This window comes from Oncorhynchus mykiss, chromosome 2 (assembly GCF_057628025.1).
Source record: "Oncorhynchus mykiss isolate SJ-2025 chromosome 2, ASM5762802v1, whole genome shotgun sequence".
Taxonomy (NCBI): domain Eukaryota; kingdom Metazoa; phylum Chordata; class Actinopteri; order Salmoniformes; family Salmonidae; genus Oncorhynchus; species Oncorhynchus mykiss.
In genome coordinates, this window is record NC_143023.1 from 9,840,970 (window position 1) to 9,866,616 (window position 25,647).

The following is a 25,647-nucleotide window of genomic DNA, read 5'->3' on the forward strand; positions in this document are numbered from 1 at the left end:
CTGAATTATGGACCCAGCTCAACGTTAGACCCCTTTTGAGGGATGAAAGTGGCTGTATAGCTGGAAAAACCTTTCCTGGAATTCTGATTCTTTCATCAATGTGGTTTATCAGTCCAATTCATCAAAATTGTGTAAACATGGTTGAATGCAATGTACTTTATGAACAAAACACTTACATTAATTTACCATAAAGTACCGGAAGTGATTCAAAGTGGTAGCTAGCTAGCCTCCTGCCTCTCCTAGGTGGACCATTCCAGTGGTAGCTAGCTAGCTAGCCTCCTGCCTCTCCTAGGTGGACCATTCCAGTGGTAGCTAGCTAGCTAGCCTCCTGCCTCTCCTAGGTGGACCATTCCAGTGGTAGCTAGCTAGCTAGCTAGCCTCCTGCCTCTCCTAGGTGGACCATTCCAGTGGTAGCTAGCTAGCTAGCTAGCCTCCTGCCTCTCCTAGGTGGACCATTCCAGTGGTAGCTAGCTAGCTAGTCTCCTGCCTCTCCTAGGTGGACCATTCCAGTGGTAGCTAGCTAGCTAGCCCCCTGCCTCTCCTAGGTGGACCATTCCAGTGGTAGTTAGCTAGCTAGCCCCCTGCCTCTCCTAGGTGGACCATTCCAGTGGTAGTTAGCTAGCTAGCCCCCTGCCTCTCCTAGGTGGACCATTCCAGTGGTAGCTAGCTAGCTAGTCTCCTGCCTCTCCTAGGTGGACCATTCCAGTGGTAGCTAGCTAGCTAGCCCCCTGCCTCTCCTAGGTGGACCATTCCAGTGGTAGTTAGCTAGCTAGCCTCCTGCCTCTCCTAGGTGGACCATTCCAGTGGTAGCTAGCTAGCTAGCCCCCTGCCTCTCCTAGGTGGACCATTCCAGTGGTAGCTAGCTAGCTAGCCCCCTGCCTCTCCTAGGTGGACCATTCCAGTGGTAGCTAACTAGCTAGCCTGTCACTGCTGTTTCAGTCTTTGGACCCTCACAATAATTTGGCATCTCTTTAAAAGCGGCATGCAAGTCTGATCCTGTCAGTGGGTTTGGTTTTGTTCCTGCAGCCAATTAGCGGGTCCTGCCTCAGCCTGCAGCTAAAAGGAGTCTAATGGCCTGGGTATCCACCTGATAGGTGCAAGAGACAACTACCCACTGGGCTTTCATTTCACAGGAGGGGGTGGAGGAGGGGGAGACTTCTGAGCTTTTCACCATTACACAGGACTTCATTGTGACTGCTGGCCGTTTGATCTTAAAATAATTTACTTAATGATCTCACCGCGGGAGCAATTGGTGCTGCTCGATTAGTCTGCAAGGTCTAATGGACATGGGAAGAAATAGGAGGAAGGAGGGAGGGAGGGAAGGATAGAAGGAGAAAGGGGGGACAGCACAGTGAAGGGCTAAATGCTACCATTTTGAAACCTTGGGGAGCGATATTTTCTAGCGTCATGGAGAGACTGAGCTTGTGACTGTGATCAGGGCTTCCAGGTACATTTCTCTTTTTCTGAAAATAAATGCTACTGTTTTTTAAATATCTAACAGGAAGACAATGTGTAGAGTCAAAGCAGTTTATTAATGATCAGATTGAAAATATTGGAAATATGTGGCTTCCAACCTGGGTAAAAAGAATCCCATTTGATAGAAAAGCACCAAAAACCATGATCTGTGTGGTGTCTAACCCTGACACAATACATTCCACATTGACCTGTAGAACATGTCTTTGTTTGATGGTTCCCTGCCCTGTTCCAGCCCAATACATTGTCAGAGGAGGATCTTGGTTGGGTTTTGTCAGGCTAGAGCGATAGTGAATCACGTACGGTAATGAGGGGGATAACTAGTACACCGGCGCCCCCGTTATTAAAATAATTACATTTATGATCAGGATTTCCCCTGACAATTCCCCCCGTTTTATGGAATTGAATGAACAGCAATTAAGTTTAATGGGGAAGTTTAGAACTCATTTTAGTTCACAGGGGCAAATTGAATTAAGAGCGCCACATAATTGCAATAACACTGATTCGTCTCCCTGTTAACAAGGAACACTGGATGACTTAATAGAAAATTAAAACACTGTAATTTAACCTTTCGCTGTGTTGTACATACAGTGTGTCTAACTTACCGGTAGGATCCGGTCTTTTCTTCAGGAGCACTGCAGAGCTGGTAATGAATACTTCCACCTATAGAGAGACACAAAGGAATCACTATTAATAAAGACTTCTCACCTTCATTGTGCAACGTATAAAGATATAAAGATAATATTATTTGACATTCATTACAGCTGGGCTAAGAGCAAACATTTATTCAAACGTGAAAGGAAAAACAAGAAAGATAAACATAGAAAATGATGACCTCAAGCACTAGGCATTTTGGGGTCACGGAGGAGAGAAGAGTTGAAAAGGTCATTGGACTAGTACTGTCCAATGAGGAGCCTGGAACTATGTATCTGCCACGGGGCCAGAAAGGCCTTCTAACTGACCCCTGTCCTTGGTTGGAACAAGCAGAGGGAAGGGGGAAGGGTTTGAGAGACGCACCCATTACAATATGGTTGGACTCGGGTAAATTGGTGCAGTTTATAGCAATCCCTCTGGCAAAGAAAGAAGGAGAGAGAGGGGTGGGGGTGGGGTCTAACATAGATGACTGTTATTAAATCACTGAGGAAGGTTGTTAGCGCACGTCAAGTTGTTTGCAACATGTCATGACAAAACCCAGACTCACTCAACCCATTAATTTGCACTTTAGTCTCCACAGTCACATTTTCTGAATGGAATTTTTTTGATAGGCACATAATCTGATGACATCACATTTGATCGACATTAATGTAATGTGGAAGCTGCCAGTTGACCGACTAGGTTACCATAGCAATAATTCATAGACATTGACAACAATTTATAAATCAAAATGGTTTTCCTGCACAAAGGGGTTGTTTTATGGTAATGTACAGAAAAATGTGAACATGTGTACATTTTGTACAATATTGTTCTGTTTCACAGTTGTAGTATCTAGGCTGCTATAGGGACTTAATAGACTAAGAAAGGGGAACAAGTTAATTCAAAAATAAAATGATAAATCAACAACACAGTAACAATAAGTCAACAACACAGTAACAATAAGTCAACAACACAGTAACAATAAGTCAACAACACAGTAACAATCAGTCAACAATACAGTAACAATAAGTCAACAACACAGTAACAATAAGTCAACAACACAGTAACAATAAGTCAACAACACAGTAACAATAAGTCAACAGCACAGTAACAATAAGTCAACAACACAGTAACAATAAGTCAACAACACAGTAACAATAAGTCAACAACACAGTAACAATAAGTCAACAGCACAGTAACAATAAGTCAACAACACAGTAACAATCAGTCAACAACACAGTAACAATAAGTCAACAACACAGTAACAATAAGTCAACAACACAGTAACAATAAGTCAACAACACAGTAACAATAAGTCAACAACACAATAACAATAAGTCAACAGCACAGTAACAATAAGTCAACAACACAGTAACAATAAGTCAACAACACAGTAATAATAAGTCAACAACACAGTAACAATAAGTCAACAACACAGTAACAATAAGTCAACAACACAGTAACAATCAGTCAACAACACAGTAACAATAAGTCAACAACACAGTAACAATAAGTCAACAACACAGTAATAATAAGTCAACAACACAGTAACAATAAGTCAACAACACAGTAACAATAAGTCAACAACACAGTAACAATAAGTCAACAACACAGTAACAATAAGTCAACAACACAGTAACAATAAGTCAACAATACAGTAACAATAAGTCAACAACACAGTAACAATAAGTCAACAACACAGTAACAATAAGTCAACAACACAGTAACAATAAGTCAATAATACAGTAACAATAAGTCAACAACACAGTAACAATAAGTCAACAACACAGTAACAATAAGTCAACAACACAGTAACAATAAGTCAACAACACAGTAACAATAAGTCAACAACACAGTAACAATAAGTCAACAACACAGTAACAATAAGTCAACAACACAGTAACAATAAGTCAACAACACAGTAACAATAAGTCAACAACACAGTAATAATGATCTAAACACACAAAGGGTGCAGATGTGTTTTTTTTATGACACATTATGAAACTCACATAGTTTTAAAAAAGGCATTTGAACTGTGACTTCTTCACCTATAAAATATTGTGGATGTTTCCATAAAATATATGTATCTCAGTGAAATATTGCAGTAGCCTCTTGCCAAAACACTCATTCACAAAAACAATCGTAAATCTTACAACAAAGCCGGAGGGGAATTTCCCAACAATGGAATCTTTATTTCTCAACGCCAATTCTCCAGTTGAAGCTAAAGAGCTAAAAGGACCTAGCTCTGCTTTGCATGACAAAAAGGATGTGCTCTCCAAGCTTCAATTACCTTTTAAAGTAGACACCAAAGCAGCATAAGTGGTGAAGAGAGGGCAAACACTAGAGCTGTGAAGAAAAAAAAAACACTCTCCGTTTTGCCTTCTTGATTTTATGTTGTGACTTTCAATACAAATCGGGGGCAAAGGTCAGCTGGGTTACTCCATAAAGAGAGGAGAAGCTAAGCGGTATGTTGAACACTAGCCTACACTGCTTATCAACAACACTGCTTGTCTAGATCTGGAGGTATAACATATTTATTCTCCAAACTAATTATCTACAGTATGTAGACAGGCACTCTTTGATATCGTTACCGATTGGTGAGGAACTGTGCTCGACTTAGATCCAATTTTTATGTTATCAAAACAAATAACAAATGTTCATTTTACTGTGTTGATTATGTGATATAATTTACAGAAGCTGAGTTGATCCCAGATCATCATTTTATCTAATTGGTTAATGTATTGTTGATCCCGGATCATCATTTTATCTGATTGGTTGATGTATTGTTGATCCCGGATTGTCATTTTATCTGATTGGTTGATGCATTGTTGATCCACAGACAACTAAATAAGGATGATCCAGGATCAGGTCTCTCTTGGAGAAATCAGGCTGTTCCCTACTGCATATAGCGATGTATATACAGTTGAAGTCGGAAGTTTACATACACTTAGGTTGGAGTCATTAAAACTTGTTTTTTCAACAACTCCACAAGTTTCTTGTTAACAAACCTTAGCATTGGCAAGTTGGTTAGGACATCTACTTTGTGCATGATACAAGTAATTTTTCCAACAATTGTTTACAGACAGATTATTTGAGTTATAATTCACTGTATCACAATTCCAGTGGGTCAGAAGTTCACATACACTAAGTTGACTGTGCCTTTAAACAGCTCAGAAAATTCCTGAAAATGATCATGGTTTTAGAAGCTTCTGATAAGCTAATTGACATCATTTGAGTCAATTGGAGGTGTACCTGTGGATGTATTTCAAGGCCTACCTTCAAACTCAGTGCCTCTTTGCTTGACATCATGGGAAAACCAAAACAAATCAGCCAAGACCTCATAAAAAAAATTGTAGACCTCAACAAGTCTGGTTCATCCTTGGGAGTAATTTCCAAATGCCTGAAGGTGCCACGTTCATCTGTATAAACAATAGTATACAAGTATAAACACGATGGGACCACGCAGCCGTCATACCGCTCAGGAAGGAGACGCGTTCTGTCTCCTAGAGATGAACGTACTTTGGTGAAAAAAGTGCAAATCAATCCCAGAACAACAGCAAAGGACCTTGTGAAGATGCTGGAGGAAACAGGTACAAAATTATCTATATCCACAGTAAAACAAGTCCTATATCGACATAACCTGAAAGGCCGCTCAGCAAGGAAGAAGCCTTGCAGACTACTAGTCAGACTACAGTTTGCAACTTCACATGGGGACAAAGATCATACTTTTTCTTTCTGATGAAACAAAAATAGAACTGTTTGGACATAATGACCATCGTTATGTTTGGAGGAAAAAGGGGGAGGCTTGCAAGCCGAAGGACACCATCCCAACCGTGAAGCACGGGGGTGGCAGCATCATGTTGTGGGGGTGCTTTGCTGCAGGAGGGACTGGTGCACTTCACAAAATACATGGCATCATAAGGATGGAAAATTATGTGGATATTTTGAAGCAACATCTCAAGACAGTCAGGAAGTTAAAGCTTGGTCGCAAATGGGTCTACCAAATGGACATGACCCCAAGCATACTTCCAAAGTTGTGGCGAAATGGCTTAAGGACAACAAAGTCAAGGTATTGGAGCTGCCATCACAAAGCCCTGACCTCAATCCTATAGAACATTTGTGGGCAGAACTGAAAAAGCGTGTGTGAGTAAGGATGCCCACAAACCTTACTCAGTTACACCAGCTCTGTCAGTAGGAATGGGCCAAAATTCACCCAACTTATTGTGGGACGCTTGTGGAAGGCTACCCAAAACGTTTGACCCAAGTTAAACAATTTAAAGACAATGTTAGCAAATATTAACTGAGTGTATGTAAACTTCTGACCCACTGGGAATGTGATGAAAGAATTAAAAGCTAAAATAAATCATTCTCTCTACTATTATTCTGACATTTTACATTCTTAAGATAAGGTGGTGATCCTAACTGACCTAAGACAGGGACTTTCTACTAGGATTAAATGTCAGGAATTATGAAAAACTGAGTTTAAATGTATTTGGCTAAGGTGTATGTAAACTTCAGGCTTCAGCTGTATGTGACATAGACTTACAGTATGTGTTGGGGGGAAAATCGTTCATATATGGGTGTTTGTATAATCGCTATCTGACTGTAGGGACCTATATGCATTTTAAACATGTATTGTCCCACCTCCCGGTACAGGCAGGCCAGAGGCACTAATCCATGTGATGTAGCTGTGCCTAAAGACCCCGAGGTGTGCATATTCAAACCTTGTACTGGGGCTCCAGTTCCTCAACACCTGCAATCCCCTCACCATCGAACAGCCTGCAAACCGCAAGGAACATAAATCACTGTTTGTGAGCGGAATATCTCATCGAGGGCCAGCATTCCACAGCTTGTGCTGCGATTAGAAAACCAAAAGGGCACACGCTCTGACAAATGCTTCTACGCAAGGCCCCGAAGGAAGCCCGGAGTGTTGAGAGTCAGCCAAGGAGGCTCGCTCAGCTCTGTCATTTATAATGGGGTAGGACTGACAGCTGCCCCCAGGACATTACCGCTACAACCTCCAAACCACTGTGCCATCCCAATAACTACAAATGATGGCCCAAACAGCAGCGGAAGAGACGAGCTCGGGCTAATTGCAGGAAGCAATGTCACATCTTCATTTACCTGTTGGCTTTCTGAGATACACATTATATATATATATATATATATATATATATATATATATATACAGTACATATACAGTGGGGCAAAAAGGTATTTAGTCAGCCACCAATTGTGCAAGTTCTTCCACTTAAAAAGATGAGAGAGGTAATGAGTGGAGGACAGAGGAGCCTCTTAAAGAAGAAGTTACAGGTCTGTGAGAGCCAGAAATCTTTCTTGTTTGTAGGTGACCAAATACTTATTTTCCACCATAATTTGCAAATAAATTCGTTAAAAATCCTACAATGTGATTTTCTGGATTTTTTTTCTCATTTTGTCTGTCATAATTGAGTGTACCTATGATGAAAATTACAGGCCTCTCATCTTTTTAAGTGGGAGAACTTGCACAATTGGTGGCTGACTAAATACTTTTTTGCCCCACTGTATATACTGTATATATATATGTTTTGATTGTGACGATGCCTATGTATGTTCATTGAAACTTTTTCATCAGTTGTTTTTCAGGGTAATGCTGCAGCATGTTATGCATGGTGTGATTTGTCACTGTCTGTGGATGGATCTGATCTTATGATGATACTGGAGGGTTTGGAGATGATGGGAGTCAACACTGTGATAGAAAATTATTGTTTTGTGTGTCCACTGTCCAATTCATCTGTGGGTAGAAAGCTGTGATAAATATAGTATCTAACTCTGTAGTAAAGTCCTACTGTATCAATCACACATTTGACAAGAACGTGAACAACGATGTAGGTAGAGGACATGCAAAGACATGACTCAAACCTCTCTACCTGCGGCCCAATATTGTCCTGTATGTTATACTAAAATAACACTGGAGAGATTTAATTTGCATTTATGGTGAATAATTACACAAGTAAGTCAGGTTAAGTCTGATTGACAGAACCATTGTCTCCGTGGGCCTCACTTCATTTAGACTCCTCCACAGTGACCCCATGCAGGTCTTATGACCACAGGGGTAGTGCCAGTCTCAGAGGATGCTGATTAAGTGGGATAAACCATCCAGCCCTTCAGACACAAGTGGACTGGGAATCCTCAGGAGTCCCAGTCCCGTCCCCACAGGTCTCCTCCACAGTCTGGTCCCAGCCCCCTACGCCACCCCTTCTCTACCCCTCTCCTGTCTCCCACCCCTGCTCTCCCCTCCCCTCAGTGTCCCACCCCTCCTCTCCCCTCCCCTCAGTGTCCAACCCCAACCCTCCACTCCCTCTCCCCTCAGTGTCCCACCCCACACCTCCTCTCCCCTCCCCTCCGTGTCCCACCCCTCCTCTCTCCTCAGTGTCCCACCCCACCCCTCCCCTCCCCTCAGTGTCCCACCCCTCCTCTCCCCTCCCCTCAGTGTCCCACCCCTCATCTCCCCTCCCCTCAGTGTCCCACCCCAACACTCCTCTCCCCTCCCCTCAGTGTCCCACACCACCCCTCCTCTCCCCTCCCCTCAGCCCCACCCCACCACTCCTCTCCCCTCCCCTCAGTGTCCCACACCACCCCTCCTCTCCCCTCCCCTCAGTGTCCCACCACTCCCCTTAGTCTAAGTCCTCCACACCCCTCCACACCCACTACACACACCAAACACTCCCCTGTGCAGTAACTGTGCTACCATGGGTCACTGTGCAGGACCGGCAGGCCATGTCTTGTAAGGGTTGCTGTACAATAAATTATATTAGGCTATTACTTATGGCTCCATTTGATCTAATATATTTTCTTATATTTTCTTAATATTTTCTTGGGTTTTGAGATACAGTTTTCAGTATTTAATTTTTTAAAAGAGAGCGACATGGAGTGATGTGAAATTCTAAGCGAATAAGATATGCATGTATCTTTCAATATTCTGGACTATTAAATTGTGAAAAATAGTTTTGTGTGACTCACATTAACGGACAATATACTGGTTAGGTCCTAATTCTAGAATATTATGGCTTTAATATATTTAGCTTATTATGATTAAAGATTCAATTATAATTTGCTGACATCGTTTGGTGGGACATACCTGCAATAAAACAAATATTGAAAGCCTGTAAATGAATACTAAAACCATTGAGGGCCCAGTGCAGTCAACAAAGTGATTCCCAGTGTTTTATATTATTTCCACACCATGAGGTTGGAATAATACTGTTGAATTGTCAAAATGATGATAATTCCCTTTTAGTGTAAGAGCTGTTTGAAAAGACCGCCTGAAATGTCTAACTGTTTCGGGGAATGGAGTTGTGGCCTGCCTGGTGACATCATCAGGTGATAAATTAGTTAATAAACCAATAATAATCATATATTTTCAGTTTTCCCCTCCCACTCAGACAGTCCTAGCAAATTATTGATTGAGAAAGGCTTTTTGTTTATTTTTGAACATTTTAATTGATAACAATCACAGTAAGGTACTTAATTGTTACCAAGAAATGTTTTGATATTGAGATAAAAACGGCTGAATTTGATATTTAAGTAGCAGACATATGTCCAAACTATCAACTGTGCACGTTTAACACAAAACCATGGGATTATAGCACAATAGTCAGGTAATGGGTGTCCTTAAATCTTTTGTATATTAACAGAGGAACACTTAAAACAAGCCTTTCAAGATAAGCGCCGGCTGTTGTACTGGAGCTTTACTCTGTCCCACAGGACAGCGTATCCATCAACAGATGCCCTCGGGTGTGGGATAACAAATTTGTTCATTCGGGGGCTTACATAACACAGCAGTAGCCTCATGGGAAACCTGCATGGGGCCGGATTTGACATGCTAGTCTCTCTGCTGTAACACAATTCCAGCGGTATAAAAAAAACTACCTGTTTGTTTGTTTGTTTATCAATATGGATTATTTTTAGTAAATGCATCGTTGATTTTTAGACTATTAGGTTTGATGTGGGCTCATATCTGCATTCATATCTATCGAGATGTTTTCCTTGTGTTTTTTTTTTGTCTTTATAGACCCATTTAAAAATAATAATAATATGGGGATGTAAGGAATTCCATGATAAAATAAATAACCGAAATAAATAAACAAATACATACGCCAACATTAGTCTATACTAATAAATAATACTCATTCAATAATACTCATTCATACTCACTTTATGCTGTTCAAATTGTACGATATTCACTTCTTTATCATTTAAAAATGCATCCTACATTTCTACATTAAAGTTACACAACCTGTGCGTGTAAAGATCAACTATTTCCATCGATAGCTACGGGCTTTCCGACAGCCACATAGCCGTTACCATGTTAGGCTACACTTTCAGATTGATGGAATAGCGTACAACTATGTTTGTGTTGTGTTGTAAAGGCCTATCCGTCGGCCCTATTCATTTCATCACTGACATTGTCTTTATTAATTCACACATGACACAGTGATGCAGTTTATTATAGTATAAGTTTAGCCTACATTTGACTGCATTTTAGTGGCACTGCTGGCGTATAGACGTTTGCCTAATTGCTGTAAAAATAGACAGAGGCTACTGAAAAACACACCTCATCAATGTTGAAATCGCACAATCTGATCTAATAGGCCAGTTCTTGTTTGGATTACATGTTAAAAACTCACCGTTGTATTTCACTCTGTTGCATAATGTGAGGGGAACTCAGAGGCATGACAAAGTCAAGCGTTGTCTTGAGATAAGTCTGCTAAAAGAGACAAAGCAGTGCCCTCTGCAGGACATGATAGCTAACCTACCCAAGGCAACGTCAGAATTCTTCATAATGAAATGTATCATCGTCTTGAGACTCAGAAAACTGAAGGCTTTTATTTCCCTTCTGACGTGGTGACATGCCTCATCAAGAATAGGCAGGAGAGCACCTTTCTTCCAACTACAGTAAAGTTTGTTGTTATTTTAATGAATTTGATTTCAGTGATTAATTTTAGCGATTCAACTGTTTTGTCATTTAAAAATCTAGTTAAATCCCATGAGACAAAGCCTCCTGATTCTCCAGACTGTTCAACACCCAAAACGTAAATAGAAAGCTAAGCACAGTCTAAATAGAAAGCTATAGAAAGCTAAACACAGTCTAAATATAAAGCTATAGAAAGCTAAGCACAGTCTAAATAGAAAGCTATAGAAAGCTAAGCACAGTATAAATAGAAAGCTAAGCACAGTCTAAATAGAAAGCTAAGCACAGTCTAAATAGAAAGCTAAGCACAGTCTAAATAGAAAGCTAAGCACAGTCTAAATAGAAAGCTAAGCACAGTCTAAATAGAAAGCTATAGAAAGCTAAGCACAGTCTAAATATAAAGCGATAGAAAGCTAAGCACAGTCTAAATAGAAAGCTATAGAAAGCTAAGCACAGTATAAATAGAAAGCTATAGAAAGCTAAGCACAGTCTAAATAGAAAGCTAAGCACAGTCTAAATAGAAAGCTAAGCACAGTCTAAATAGAAAGCTAAGCACAGTCTAAATAGAAAGCTAAGCACATTCTAAATAGAAAGCTATAGAAAGCTAAGCACAGTCTAAATAGAAAGCTATAGAAAGCTAAGCACAGTCTAAATAGAAAGCTAAGCACAGTCTAAATAGAAAGCTATAGAAAGCTAAGCACAGTCTAAATAGAAAGCTAAGCACAGTCTAAATAGAAAGCTAAGCACAGTCTAAATAGAAAGCTAAGCACAGTCTAAATAGAAAGCTATAGAAAGCTAAGCACAGTCTAAATAGAAAGCTAAGCACAGTCTAAATAGAAAGCTAAGCACAGTCTAAATAGAAAGCTATAGAAAGCTAAGCACAGTCTAAAGAGAAAGCTAAGCACAGTATAAATAGAAAGCTAAGCACAGTCTAAATAGAAAGCTATAGAAAGCTAAGCACAGTCTAAATAGAAAGCTAACCACAGTCTAAATAGAAAGCTAAGCACAGTCTAAATAGAAAGCTATAGAAAGCTAAGCACAGTCTAAAGAGAAAGCTAAGCACAGTATAAATAGAAAGCTAAGCACAGTCTAAATAGAAAGCTATAGAAAGCTAAGCACAGTCTAAATAGAAAGCTAAGCACAGTCTAAATAGAAAGCTATAGAAAACTAAGCACAGTCTAAATAGAAAGCTAAGCACAGTCTAAATAGAAAGCTAAGCACAGTCTAAATAGAAAGCTAAGCACAGTCTAAATAGAAAGCTATAGAAAGCTAAGCACAGTCTAAATAGAAAGCTATAGAAAGCTAAGCACAGTCTAAATAGAAAGCTAAGCACAGTCTAAATAGAAAGCTATAGAAAGCTAAGCACAGTCTAAAGAGAAAGCTAAGCACAGTCTAAATAGAAAGCTAACCACAGTCTAAATAGAAAGCTATAGAAAGCTAAGCACAGTCTAAATAGAAAGCTATAGAAAGCTAAGCACAGTCTAAAGAGAAAGCTATAGAAAGCTAAGCACAGTCTAAATAGAAAGCTATAGAAAGCTAAGCACAGTATAAATAGAAAGCTATAGAAAGCTAAGCACAGTATAAATAGAAAGCTATAGAAAGCTAAGCACAGTCTAAATAGAAAGCTATAGAAAGCTAAGCACAGTCTAAATAGAAAGCTAAGCACAGTCTAAATAGAAAGCTAAGCACAGTCTAAATAGAAAGCTAAGCACAGTCTAAATAGAAAGCTATAGAAAGCTAAGCACAGTCTAAATAGAAAGCTAAGCACAGTCTAAATAGAAAGCTAAGCACAGTCTAAATAGAAAGCTATAGAAAGCTAAGCACAGTCTAAAGAGAAAGCTAAGCACAGTATAAATAGAAAGCTAAGCACAGTCTAAATAGAAAGCTATAGAAAGCTAAGCACAGTCTAAATAGAAAGCTAAGCACAGTCTAAATAGAAAGCTAAGCACAGTCTAAATAGAAAGCTATAGAAAGCTAAGCACAGTCTAAAGAGAAAGCTAAGCACAGTATAAATAGAAAGCTAAGCACAGTCTAAATAGAAAGCTATAGAAAGCTAAGCACAGTCTAAATAGAAAGCTAAGCACAGTCTAAATAGAAAGCTATAGAAAACTAAGCACAGTCTAAATAGAAAGCTAAGCACAGTCTAAATAGAAAGCTAAGCACAGTCTAAATAGAAAGCTAAGCACAGTCTAAATAGAAAGCTATAGAAAGCTAAGCACAGTCTAAATAGAAAGCTATAGAAAGCTAAGCACAGTCTAAATAGAAAGCTAAGCACAGTCTAAATAGAAAGCTATAGAAAGCTAAGCACAGTCTAAAGAGAAAGCTAAGCACAGTCTAAATAGAAAGCTAACCACAGTCTAAATAGAAAGCTATAGAAAGCTAAGCACAGTCTAAATAGAAAGCTATAGAAAGCTAAGCACAGTCTAAAGAGAAAGCTATAGAAAGCTAAGCACAGTCTAAATAGAAAGCTATAGAAAGCTAAGCACAGTATAAATAGAAAGCTAAGCACAGTATAAATAGAAAGCTATAGAAAGCTAAGCACAGTATAAATAGAAAGCTATAGAAAGCTAAGCACAGTATAAATAGAAAGCTATAGAAAGCTAAGCACAGTCTAAATAGAAAGCTATAGAAAGCTACGCACAGTCTAAAGAGAAAGCTATAGAAAGCTAAGCACAGTCTAAAGAGAAAGCTATAGAAAACTAAGCACAGTCTATCCTGCTGGAGATGAACACTTGTGTGAAAGGCCGATGCGCCCTTGGTAGGCTGCCTATATCCTGCAGGGGGCATCCTTGACATGCTGTCTTACTCTAGCTATATAGCCTCCATCAAAGGTGAGGGTTGGTCTACTCAACACTACCACGTGTTGAGTAGAACCGAGTTCTGAAAATAGGTAGCCTACTCTGTAGCCCAGGGGTAGGCAACCCTGTTCATGCAGTGCCACAGGTACTGCAGGATTTTGTTCCAACTCGGCACCACACCTGACCAACTGAGCTAACTGATCAGTTCAGTGATTGCCTACATTCAACACACCTGGTCTTCCAGGTTGGTTAAATCAAACACATGAAGAGGCTGCAGTCCTCCAGGACCAGGGTTTCCTCCTCCTGGTGTAGCCTGTGTAAGAAAGGAAACACAACATAGGTCAGGTTGCTGTAATCCTGAAGTTGTAATGTTAATAATAAGGAACTGTAGGCAAATTTGACAAAATGTCTGTCATTATTTGCAGGTAATTGCATTATTGACCACATCTCAAGAATTCAAGAAGACAAGTTCCCACATTCGTCATCCTCCTATACAGGACTCTTTATAATTGAGAGTGCTGAATTTGGAGATAATGGCAAAAACATATTTTCATGTTTGCATGATTCATAATCGCATTACGAGGGGTGAAGGTTCTTGGGTACATTTGTCTTTGCGTTGTGAAAATTGATAATCAATATGGTCATATTAACCTTAGTGATCATCAATATAACTCTGAAATGCATCGGCTTATGGGCTGCTAACCTTATCTAAATATATTACATTTCAGCACAATTACTATATGGATGAACTCACCACATGCATGTCTACTAGTTCTGCACTCACGTGCTAGTCGGAAGTCTGAAATGACACTTCTCCGTTCCTCTCCTTATCTACCCTGACCAGTGTTAGGGCTTTAGAAGGCTGAGTTCAGCCCCTGTCACAGGACTGTCTGTTGCCATGGACATTGGACAGCATTGTACACACAAACCCCTAAAATGGAGATGATCACCCCCTGGGCCCCATAGTCCCAAAGGACAACACCTACAACATCCCAGCCTACAGTTGGGATCATCAGTTCAATACAATACAATTGTATTGCATTTAACAGTCTGATCTACATGTTGAATATTGCCCAAACACAATTCTACATCAATGCAGGTGAATTTATTCAACAAACTTACCCTGGATTGCAATTTAGGTTATTCCACTACCTACATTTGCCATGCTCTTTCTGTAGTCAACTAGTAATTATTATAAAATATTGTCAGGGTTGGGTACTGTAGGTTACTTTCTAAATGTAATCTGTTACAGTTACTAATTACTGTACCTGTCCAAAATTGTAATTAGTAACGTAACGTTTGGATTACCCAAACTCAGTAACGTAATCTGATTACATTCAGTTACTTTTAGATTACTTTCCCCTTAAGAGGCATTAGAAGAAGACACAAATGTATGTTACCAATTGAATGATCTATTGCAGGATAAATCAATGTTAAAGTTTACATAGCTGGCCATATATGGATGTTACATTTTACTTTCTGGGTTGGTTATGTAGGCTTTTTCTAACCCATCGCTTTCTACTACATATAATAATACGATTAAATTATATCTTTACATTAATATATATATATATATATATATATATATATATAATTTATAAGTCCAAAAATGTCTATCAAAAGTCTATCAAAAGTGTGCAAGTTTGAGCATGTGTCCATTAGGCCTATGGATGTATTTTTTTTATCAGCATGAATCAGATTGAGCAATATAAGCCAGTGGTGTAAAGTACTTATGTAGTACTTTAAAGTATTTTTACTTAAGTCGTTTTTTTAGTGTCTGTACTTTACTATTTATATTTTTGACAACTTTGACTTTTACTTCACTACATTCCTAAAAAAAATTATGTACTTTTTACTCCATACATTTTCCCTGACACCCAAAAGTACTCATTCCATTTTGAATGCCTAGCAGCACAGGGAAATGGTCCAATTCACAGACTTCTCAAGGGAACATCCCTGTTCACCCCCACTGCCTCTGATCTGGTGGACTCACTAAAGACAAATGCTTTATTTGTAAATTATGTGTTGGTGTGCCCTTGACGATACATAAATAATAATAAAAAAACAAGAACATAGTGCCGTCTGGTTGGCTTGATATAAGGAATAAGAAATTATTTATATATTTTTTACTTTTGATATTTAAGTATATTTAAAACCAAATACTTTTAGACTTTTGCTCAAGTAGTATTTTACCCGGTGACTTTCACTTTTACTTGAGTCATTTTCTATTAAGGTATCTTTACTTTTACTCAAGTATGACAATTGAGTACTTTTTCCACCTCTGATAAAAGCCGCACTTTTATTGTTTATATGATCCGCACTATGCAGATGTGCACAAGCGCATCTCTTCACTGGCTTATCCACTGGTTTCAAAAACAATGATTGATAGGCAGCTTAAACTTCTTGAATTCAACCATTACTGGGTTCAAATACACATTTAGATTTGTGAACAGGCATCCACAACAACCACAATCCGTAAGGCGCAAATAGCTAAATGAGAGAGCAGCAGTGTGATTCACATCAATGCGCTATGTAGATATCAACAATAAGTGAAATCTATATCGCCGTAGACTACACCACAGCTGTCATCCTTACCTCCAAGCGTTTATTCAAATTGTATATTCTTTGGATGCCGACAGCAGTCGCACCAATGGAAGACATAGCTTGGACTGTAGCCTATAAAATGCTATTGCTGCTCTTTTCCCGCGATCCATCAAACACATTTGGTGTGTCATCACAGTGGTCTCTGAATTGTGGTTAGACTCGCTCAAGTGGAACCACCTTAAATTTGAGATTTTTTTCAATGCTGATTTGAATGTCATTGAGAAAACAGAGGAGTGTCAAACATTTTTTTTCGTAAACATCTTTTCTGAATTTAAAAGTAATCCTCGAAGTAATCATCCAGTTTTTCAAAAGTATCTGTAATCTGATTACAATATTTTTGCTGGTAATGTAACGGATTACAGTTACCGTTTTTGTAATCTCTTACATGTAACATATTACATGTAATCCGTTACTCCCCAACCCTGAATATGGTTTGAAAAAACCTACAACTACTGAGCAAGTTGGGAAGATTTGTTTTTCCAGGAGTGGTTTTCTCTTTGAAGATACAAGGAAGTTTGAGCATCTGTATAATTGTCGGCAAGGAAACGAGACGCTGCACAGCCCCCTAACATTGTACGGCAAAGGAAAATCTTGCGCATGAGAGCATGCATACCTCTCACGTCAATCATGATGAGTTCGTCAAATAGTCACAAACTGTTACATACTTTCCCGCGGATTGAAGTAACGCTATATAGTGACACAAGTTTGAAGTTTTAGTGACAAGGAATTGTCAGGATGAAACATGTCTGTCGAGGAGAATGTTCCCCCCTTTTAGGAGGATGACAGAGTAAAGTTTATAAAAACAAACGTTTTGTCGGATTTTGGAAGTGAGGCAGGAAACCTGGGAGAAGAAGTGTGTTACAGTCGAGGAAAGCCAGACCGCTCTGAAAGGTGTCTTCGAAAAGCAAAGTATTGTTTTTTACTCTACCATCGACTGGTGCTCCCCGAGGCAAGGCTGGTAGGTTACTCAGTCACTTTAGTACTTGAATGTGTTATTAGTGCTGTAAACACATTATTGTTTTGGGTCGATGAGCAAGGAGACTGTAAATAATAGTTTTACTTGACTATTTTTTTTTTTACAGTGGAACGTTGTCATGGCTACTGCCTGTAATTTCTAACTATTTTGTAAATCAATCTTTAGGCCTTACCTGCTTCTAAAGACAAATAATGTTATGGTCTCAAGAAGAGAGCTGTGTCCATAATTGCTGAAAACTGCAGGAAACTTACTTTTTGGCTTGGTCGCCCAGCCTCTTCTTCCACAGATGTCATTCACTGTTGAACAGGTAATCAAGTGTTGTTGTTTTAACCCAGTCCCCAATCCATATTACAGTCAGTCAGTCCACTAAATGATTCTGACCTGAATTATGTTAAATAATTAAACAACTAGCATGAAATAAGGTTAGACCTATATTGATAGATTAAAGGGAATATTTGTCACTGCTTGTTTGTACCAAAGACCAATAAACATTGAGAGATTTTACCTTCTCTATTTGGTCAAGGTGACAAAATATCCACATGTGTTCATCATATTAAGATGTAGTCAATGACTACAGTACATGTGTGTTTATCCATAAGACCAAAGGCATGAACAGATAGAGAAGGTCTACTTTTACTAATCTAGTTTGTCAAGGTGTGTGTGTGTGTGCCACTACTGTCCAACGAGAAGAACCATCAGACGTGGCCGCATTTGATGTCACAAGACGTAGTTGGTCATTCAGAGAACACGAGGAACAAGGTGTCCATGTGTAACGGATGTGAAACGCTAGCTTAGTTAGCGGTGCGCGCTAAATAGCTTTTCAATCAGTGACGTCACTTGCTCTGAGACCTTGAAGTAGTAGTTCCCCTTGCTCTGCAAGGGCCGCGGCTTTTGTGGAGCGATGGGTAACGATGCTTCGTGGGTGACTGTTGATGTGTGTAGAGGGTCCCTGGTTCGCGCCCAGTTATGGGCGAGGGGACGGTCTAAAGTTATACTGTTACACATGGTTAGGGGACAGTTCTTTGGGAAAACGGTCCTCCCCATCCCAACCGCTACAGCCAGGATAGAGGGCTCTCAGAGGACCATCAGAACATAAGACACACTCCAAGTGGTCCTAATACGGGCTACATCCCAAATGGCACCCTATTCCCTAATAGCTCACTGGTTCAAAGTAGTGCACTATATATGGAAAAACATGGTGCCATTTGGGGCAGCTGCTGCATTACTACAGTATTCAATGTCTTTGAGTGATTTTAGGGCATTTATCTTCAGAATCAGGCATGATAGCCATGACCGGACAGTGGTCGATGCCATTGAGTCTATGGTGATCAGCTGGACCCATCTGGTCCAGAAGATTTTGAAGGAGGATTCTGCTAAGCTGCTTCTGAAGGGTTTGAACCCAGGGCCTAGTGCTGAGCTGCTTCTGAAGGGTTTGAACCCAGAGCCCAGTGCTGAGCTGCTTCTGAAGGGTTTGAACCCAGAGCCCAGTGCTGAGCTGCTTCTGAAGGGTTTGAACCCAGAGCCCAGTGCTGAGCTGCTTCTGAAGGGTTTGAACCCAGAGCCCATTGCTGAGCTGCTTCTGAAGGGTTTGAACCCAGAGCCCAGTGCTGAGCTGCTTCTGAAGGGTTTGAACCCAGAGCCCAGTGCTGAGCTGCTTCTGAAGGGTTTGAACCCAGGGCCCAGTGCTGAGCTGCTTCTGAAGGGTTTGAACCCAGAGCCCAGTGCTGAGCTGCTTCTGAAGGGTTTGAACCCAGAGCCCAGTGCTGAGCTGCTTCTGAAGGGTTTGAACCCAGAGCCCAGTGCTGAGCTGCTTCTGAAGGGTTTGAACCCAGAGCCCATTGCTGAGCTGCTTCTGAAGGGTTTGAACCCAGAGCCCAGTGCTGAGCTGCTTCTGAAGGGTTTGAACCCAGAGCCCAGTGCTGAGCTGCTTCTGAAGGGTTTGAACCCAGGGCCCAGTGCTGAACTACTTCTTAAGAGTCTTAACCCAGAACCCAGGGCCCAGTGCTGAGCTGCTTCTTAAGAGTCTTAACCCAGAACCCAGGGCCCAGTGCTGAACTACTTCTTAAGAGTCTTAACCCAGAACCCAGGGCCCAGTGCTGAGCTGCTTCTTAAGAGTCTTAACCCAGAACCCAGGGCCCAGTGCTGAGCTCAACTTCTGGAACTCCAGGAAATATAATATACTCATCATATCCCAGCAGGTACAGTGTCCCTCATATGAGATGCCATATTTCAACATCCGCTCTCTGGACTTCTTTGTGGAGAACATGGCTGGGGGAGGACCAGGGTGGAGGCAGCAGGCTCCTCTGTTTGAATCCCACATGGTGCTCTCCCCTCCTAGGCCCGTGGTGACCGATGTGAAATGGCTAGCTAGTTAGCGGGGTGCACACTAATAGCGTTTCAATTGGTGATGTCACTTGCTCTGAGACCTTGAAATAGTTGGGGCTGTGGCTTTTGCTTCGATGGTGTCAGTTGTTGATGTGTGCAGAGGGTCCCTGGTTCGGGGCAAGGAGAGGGACGGAATAAACTGTTACACAAGCAGTCTCCCAATTTGAACATTTGACTACATTTTAGGACATTGTAAAGCTCTAGAGAGACTAGGGTTGCAAAATTCCAGTAACTTTATTCAAAATTCTGTTTTTTTTCAGTAATCCGTTTTGGATGATTCCCGGTGTTCCTGTTTATTCTGGGAATTTTCCAACAAGGATTTCTGGGAAACCAGGGAATTTGGGGAGATCTACAGGAATGTTCCAACCCTAGTAGACATTTTAAAAGACTGCAATACTCAAATCTGTCACTAAATTAGGTGATTTCTAATTCAGTTTCTGCTTGATTTTCCAGATTGACTACTATGAAGCTGGTGGACGTTAGAGTGTTTGGGGGATGGTTCAGAGTAGATATCAAGTCATTCAAGATCAGTCTTCCTGAATATCATTAAGAAGCGGAGCTGGATGTTCAAGGAACATCTTATGACATACGTCACTGACAGGTTGTCTGACAGAACGTCTTTTCATTTATCTAGCAGAATTCAATGTGTGCTCCTCCCAAGTGTGTGTTGTCAGGAGGGGTTGGGTTCAGCAGCAGAATAATTTCCATCACAACAGCAAACAAAAAACCCTACATTGTTTATTGGTGGATTTCTGATCGGGAGAAAAACATTGTTTATTGGTGGAGCTATGATGAGGAGAAAAACGTTGTTTATTGGTGGAGCTATGATCAGGAGAAAACATTGCACACACTTCAGAGGCTATTTACTGTTTAAGACTTGACCTCTAATTTAGTCAGCACTATCTACTGTTTAAACATTACATCCATGGTTCCCCTACCCTCCCAGTCTGGATGAGCTGGAGCAGTTTGTGCAGGCCAAGACGATGGGCTGAGGCAGGCTGTGTGCCACGATCGTGGTGTCTTAGTGGAGGGGATGGGACACCTGCTGGCGGTCAGGGACAGACAGGCTGTTTGACCTGGATAACACCATAATATAACCCCATACCTGTGGAAGCCCTTTCCTCTGTAGGATAACACCATAATATAACCCCAGACCTGTGGAAGCCCTCTCCTCTGTAGGATAACACCATAATATAACCCCAGACCTGTGGAAGCCCTCTCCTCTGTAGGATAACGCCATAATATAACAACAGAGCTGTGGAAGCCCTCTCCTTTGTAGGATAACACCATAATATAACCACAGACCTGTGGAAGCCCTCTCCTCTGTAGGATAACACCATAATATAACAACAGAGCTGTGGAAGCCCTCTCCTCTGTAGGATAACACCATAATATAACCACAGACCTGTGGAAGCCCTCTCCTCTGTAGGATAACACCATAATATAACAACAGAGCTGTTGAAGCCCTCTCCTCTGTAGGATAACACCATAATATAACCACAGACCTGTGGAAGCCCTCTCCTCTGTAGGATAACACCATAATATAACAACAGAGCTGTTGAAGCCCTCTCCTCTGTAGGATAACACCATAATATAACCACAGACCTGTGGAAGCCCTCTCCTCTGTAGGATAACACCATAATATAACAACAGAGCTGTTGAAGCCCTCTCCTCTGTAGGATAACACCGTAATATAACCACAGACCTATGGAAGCCCTCTCCTCTGTAGGATAACACCATAATATAACAACAGACCTGTGGAAGCCCTCTCTTCAGGATAACACCATAATATAACAACAGAGCTGTTGAAGCCCTCTCCTCTGTAGGATAACACCGTAATATAACCACAGACCTATGGAAGCCCTCTCCTCTGTAGGATAACACCATAATATAACCCCAGACCTGTGGAAGCCCTCTCCTCTGTAGGATAACACCATAATATAACCCCAGAGCTGTTGAAGCCCTCTCCTCTGTAGGATAACACCATAATATAACCACAGACCTGTGGAAGCCCTCTCCTCTGTAGGATAACACCATAATATAACAACAGACCTGTGGAAGCCCTCTCCTCTGTAGGATAACACCATAATATAACCACAGACCTGTGGAAGCCCTCTCCTCTGTAGGATAACACCATAATATAACCCCAGAGCTGTGGAAGCTCTCTCCTCTGTAGGATAACACCATAACATAACCACAGACCTATGGAAGCCCTCTCCTCTGTAGGATAACACCGTAATATAACAACAGATCTGTGGAAGCCCTCTCCTCTGTAGGATAACACCATAATATAACAACAAAACTGTGGAAGCCCTCTCCTCTGTAGGATAACACCATAATATAACAACAAAACTGTGGAAGCCCTCTCCTCTGTAGGATAACACCATAATATAACAACAGAGCTGTGGAAGCCCTCTCCTCTGTAGGATAACACCATAATATAACAACAGAGCTGTGGAAGCCCTCTCCTCTGTAGGATAACACCATAATATAACAACAGAGCTGTTGAAGCCCTCTCCTCTGTAGGATAACACCATAATATAACCACAGACCTGTGGAAGCCCTCTCCTCTGTAGGATAACACCATAATATAACCCCAGACCTGTGGAAGCCCTCTCCTCTGTAGGATAACACCATAATATAACAACAGAGCTGTTGAAGCCCTCTCCTCTGTAGGATAACACCATAATATAACCACAGACCTATGGAAGCCCTCTCCTCTGTAGGATAACACCATAATATAACCACAGACCTGTGGAAGCCCTCTCCTCTGTAGGATAACACCATAATATAACCACAGACCTGTGGAAGCCCTCTCCTCTGTAGGATAACACCATAATATAACAACAGAGCTGTTGAAGCCCTCTCCTCTGTAGGATAACACCATAATATAACCACAGACCTATGGAAGCCCTCTCCTCTGTAGGATAACACCGTAATATAACAACAGATCTGTGGAAGCCCTCTCCTCTGTAGGATAACACCATAATATAACCACAGACCTATGGAAGCCCTCTCCTCTGTAGGATAACACCATAATATAACCACAGAGCTGTGGAAGCCCTCTCCTCTCTCTTCAGGATAACACCATAATATAACCCCAGATCTGTGGAAGCCCTCTCCTCTGTAGGATAACGCCATAATATAACAACAGAGCTGTGGAAGCCCTCTCCTCTCTCTTCAGGATAACACCGTAATATAACAACAGAGCTGTTGAAGCCCTCTCCTCTGTAGGATAACACCATAATATAACAACAGACCTGTGGAAGCCCTCTCCTCTGTAGGATAACGCCATAATATAACAACAGAGCTGTGGAAGCCCTCTCCTCTCTCTTCAGGATAACACCATAATATAACCCCAGACCTGTGGAAGCCCTCTCCTCTGTAGGATAACACCATAATATAACCACAGACCTGTGGAAGCCCTCTCCTCTGTAGGATAACACCATAATATAACCCCAGACCTGTGGAAGCCCTCTCCTCTGTAGGATAACACCGTAATATAACAACAGAGCTGTTGAAGCCCTCTCCTCTGTAGGATAACACCATAATATAACCCCAGACCTATGGAAGCCCTCTCCTCTGTAGGATAACACCATAATATAACCACAGACCTGTGGAAGCCCTCTCCTCTGTAGGATAACACCATAATATAACCCCAGACCTGTGGAAGCCCTCTCCTCTGTAGGATAACACCATAATATAACAACAGAGCTGTTGAAGCCCTCTCCTCTGTAGGATAACACCATAATATAACCCCAGACCTGTGGAAGCCCTCTCCTCTGTAGGATAACACCATAATATAACCACAGACCTGTGGAAGCCCTCTCCTCTGTAGGATAACACCATAATATAACCCCAGAGCTGTGGAAGCCCTCTCCTCTCTCTTCAGGATAACACCATAATATAACCCCAGAGCTGTGGAAGCCCTCTCCTCTCTCTTTAGGATAACACCATAATATAACCCCAGAGCCGTGGAAGCCCTCTCCTCTCTCTTCAGGATAACACCATAATATAACCCCAGAGCTGTGGAAGCCCTCTCCTCTCCTTTGTAGGATAACACCATAATATAACCACAGACCTGTGGAAGCCCTCTCCTCTGTAGGATAACACCATAATATAACCACAGAGCTGTGGAAGCCCTCTCCTCTCTCTTCAGGATAACACCATAATATAACCCCAGATCTGTGGAAGCCCTCTCCTCTGTAGGATAACACCGTAATATAACAACAGAGCTGTTGAAGCCCTCTCCTCTGTAGGATAACACCATAATATAACCCCAGACCTGTGGAAGCCCTCTCCTCTGTAGGATAACACCATAATATAACCACAGACCTGTGGAAGCCCTCTCCTCTGTAGGATAACACCATAATATAACCCCAGAGCTGTGGAAGCCCTCTCCTCTCTCTTCAGGATAACACCATAATATAACCCCAGAGCTGTGGAAGCCCTCTCCTCTCTCTTTAGGATAACACCATAATATAACCCCAGAGCCGTGGAAGCCCTCTCCTCTCTCTTCAGGATAACACCATAATATAACCCCAGAGCTGTGGAAGCCCTCTCCTCTCTCTTTAGGATAACACCATAATATAACCCCAGAGCTGTGGAAGCCCTCTCCTCTCTCTTCAGGATAACACCATAATATAACCCCAGAGCTGTGGAAGCCCTCTCCTCTCTCTTTAGGATAACACCATAATATAACCCCAGAGCTGTGGAAGCCCTCTCCTCTCTCTTTAGGATAACACCATAACATAACCACAGAGCTGTGGAAGCCCTCTCCTCTCTCTTTAGGATAACACCATAACATAACCACAGAGCTGTGGAAGCCCTCTCCTCTCTCTTCAGGATAACACCATAATATAACCCCAGAGCTGTGGAAGCCCTCTCCTCTCTCTTCAGGATAACACCATAATATAACCCCAGAGCTGTGGAAGCTCTCTCCTCTCTCTTTAGGATAACACCATAACATAACCACAGAGCTGTGGAAGCCCTCTCCTCTCTCTTCAGGATAACACCAGTGTGTCCCTGGTAACTTCAAAACGGTCCCATTAAGGCTCCCCATTCATTCACTTGTGTATATTTATCTATGCAGTGCAGTGTGGAGGTCTGGACAATGACCAAGTGGAGGGAGATAAACATGGACCAGATGGGCGCAGAGCTCAGGAGGTTTGTCAAGGTGACATCATCTACCTACCTAACGCCTCAACACACACACACACATACACATATCACCCTCCCCATCTCTTCTGCAGTATATTCTGTCATTATGCCCTATGTGTTAGCAAAGAACTAGATGCCTTAGTGTTGAACCTATCAGTTAGACGTCATCACTATCTACCCTCTGTTTGTGTAGGACATCTGTGAACTGTACAAAGAGGCCTGTGTGAGGGACGTGTATCGTGGGTTAGATCTCTATGTGTAGAACCTGTTGACATCACTGTGGGCTGTCAGTGAGCTGCAGAACCAGGCCATACGGCAGCGCAACAGGGCTCAACTCGCCATCACCGCCAAGGTGACAGAGGGAACTAGCACTGATCTGACAAGATTCAATAGATATGTGTCCCAAATTGCACCCTATTTCCAATCACTTTATAGTACACTACTTTTGATTCCGGCCCATAGGGGTCTAGGCAAAAGTAGTGCACTATAAATGGAAAAGGGTGCCATTTGGGATACAACCTAGGATAGATCCATGCATCCCAATTAGAGGTCGACCGATTATGATTTTTCAACGCCGAAACCAAGTATTGGGGGACCAAAAAAAAGCCTTTCTTTTTTTTATCCTTTTTTTTTACATTTGATTTATTTATTTGTAATAATGACAA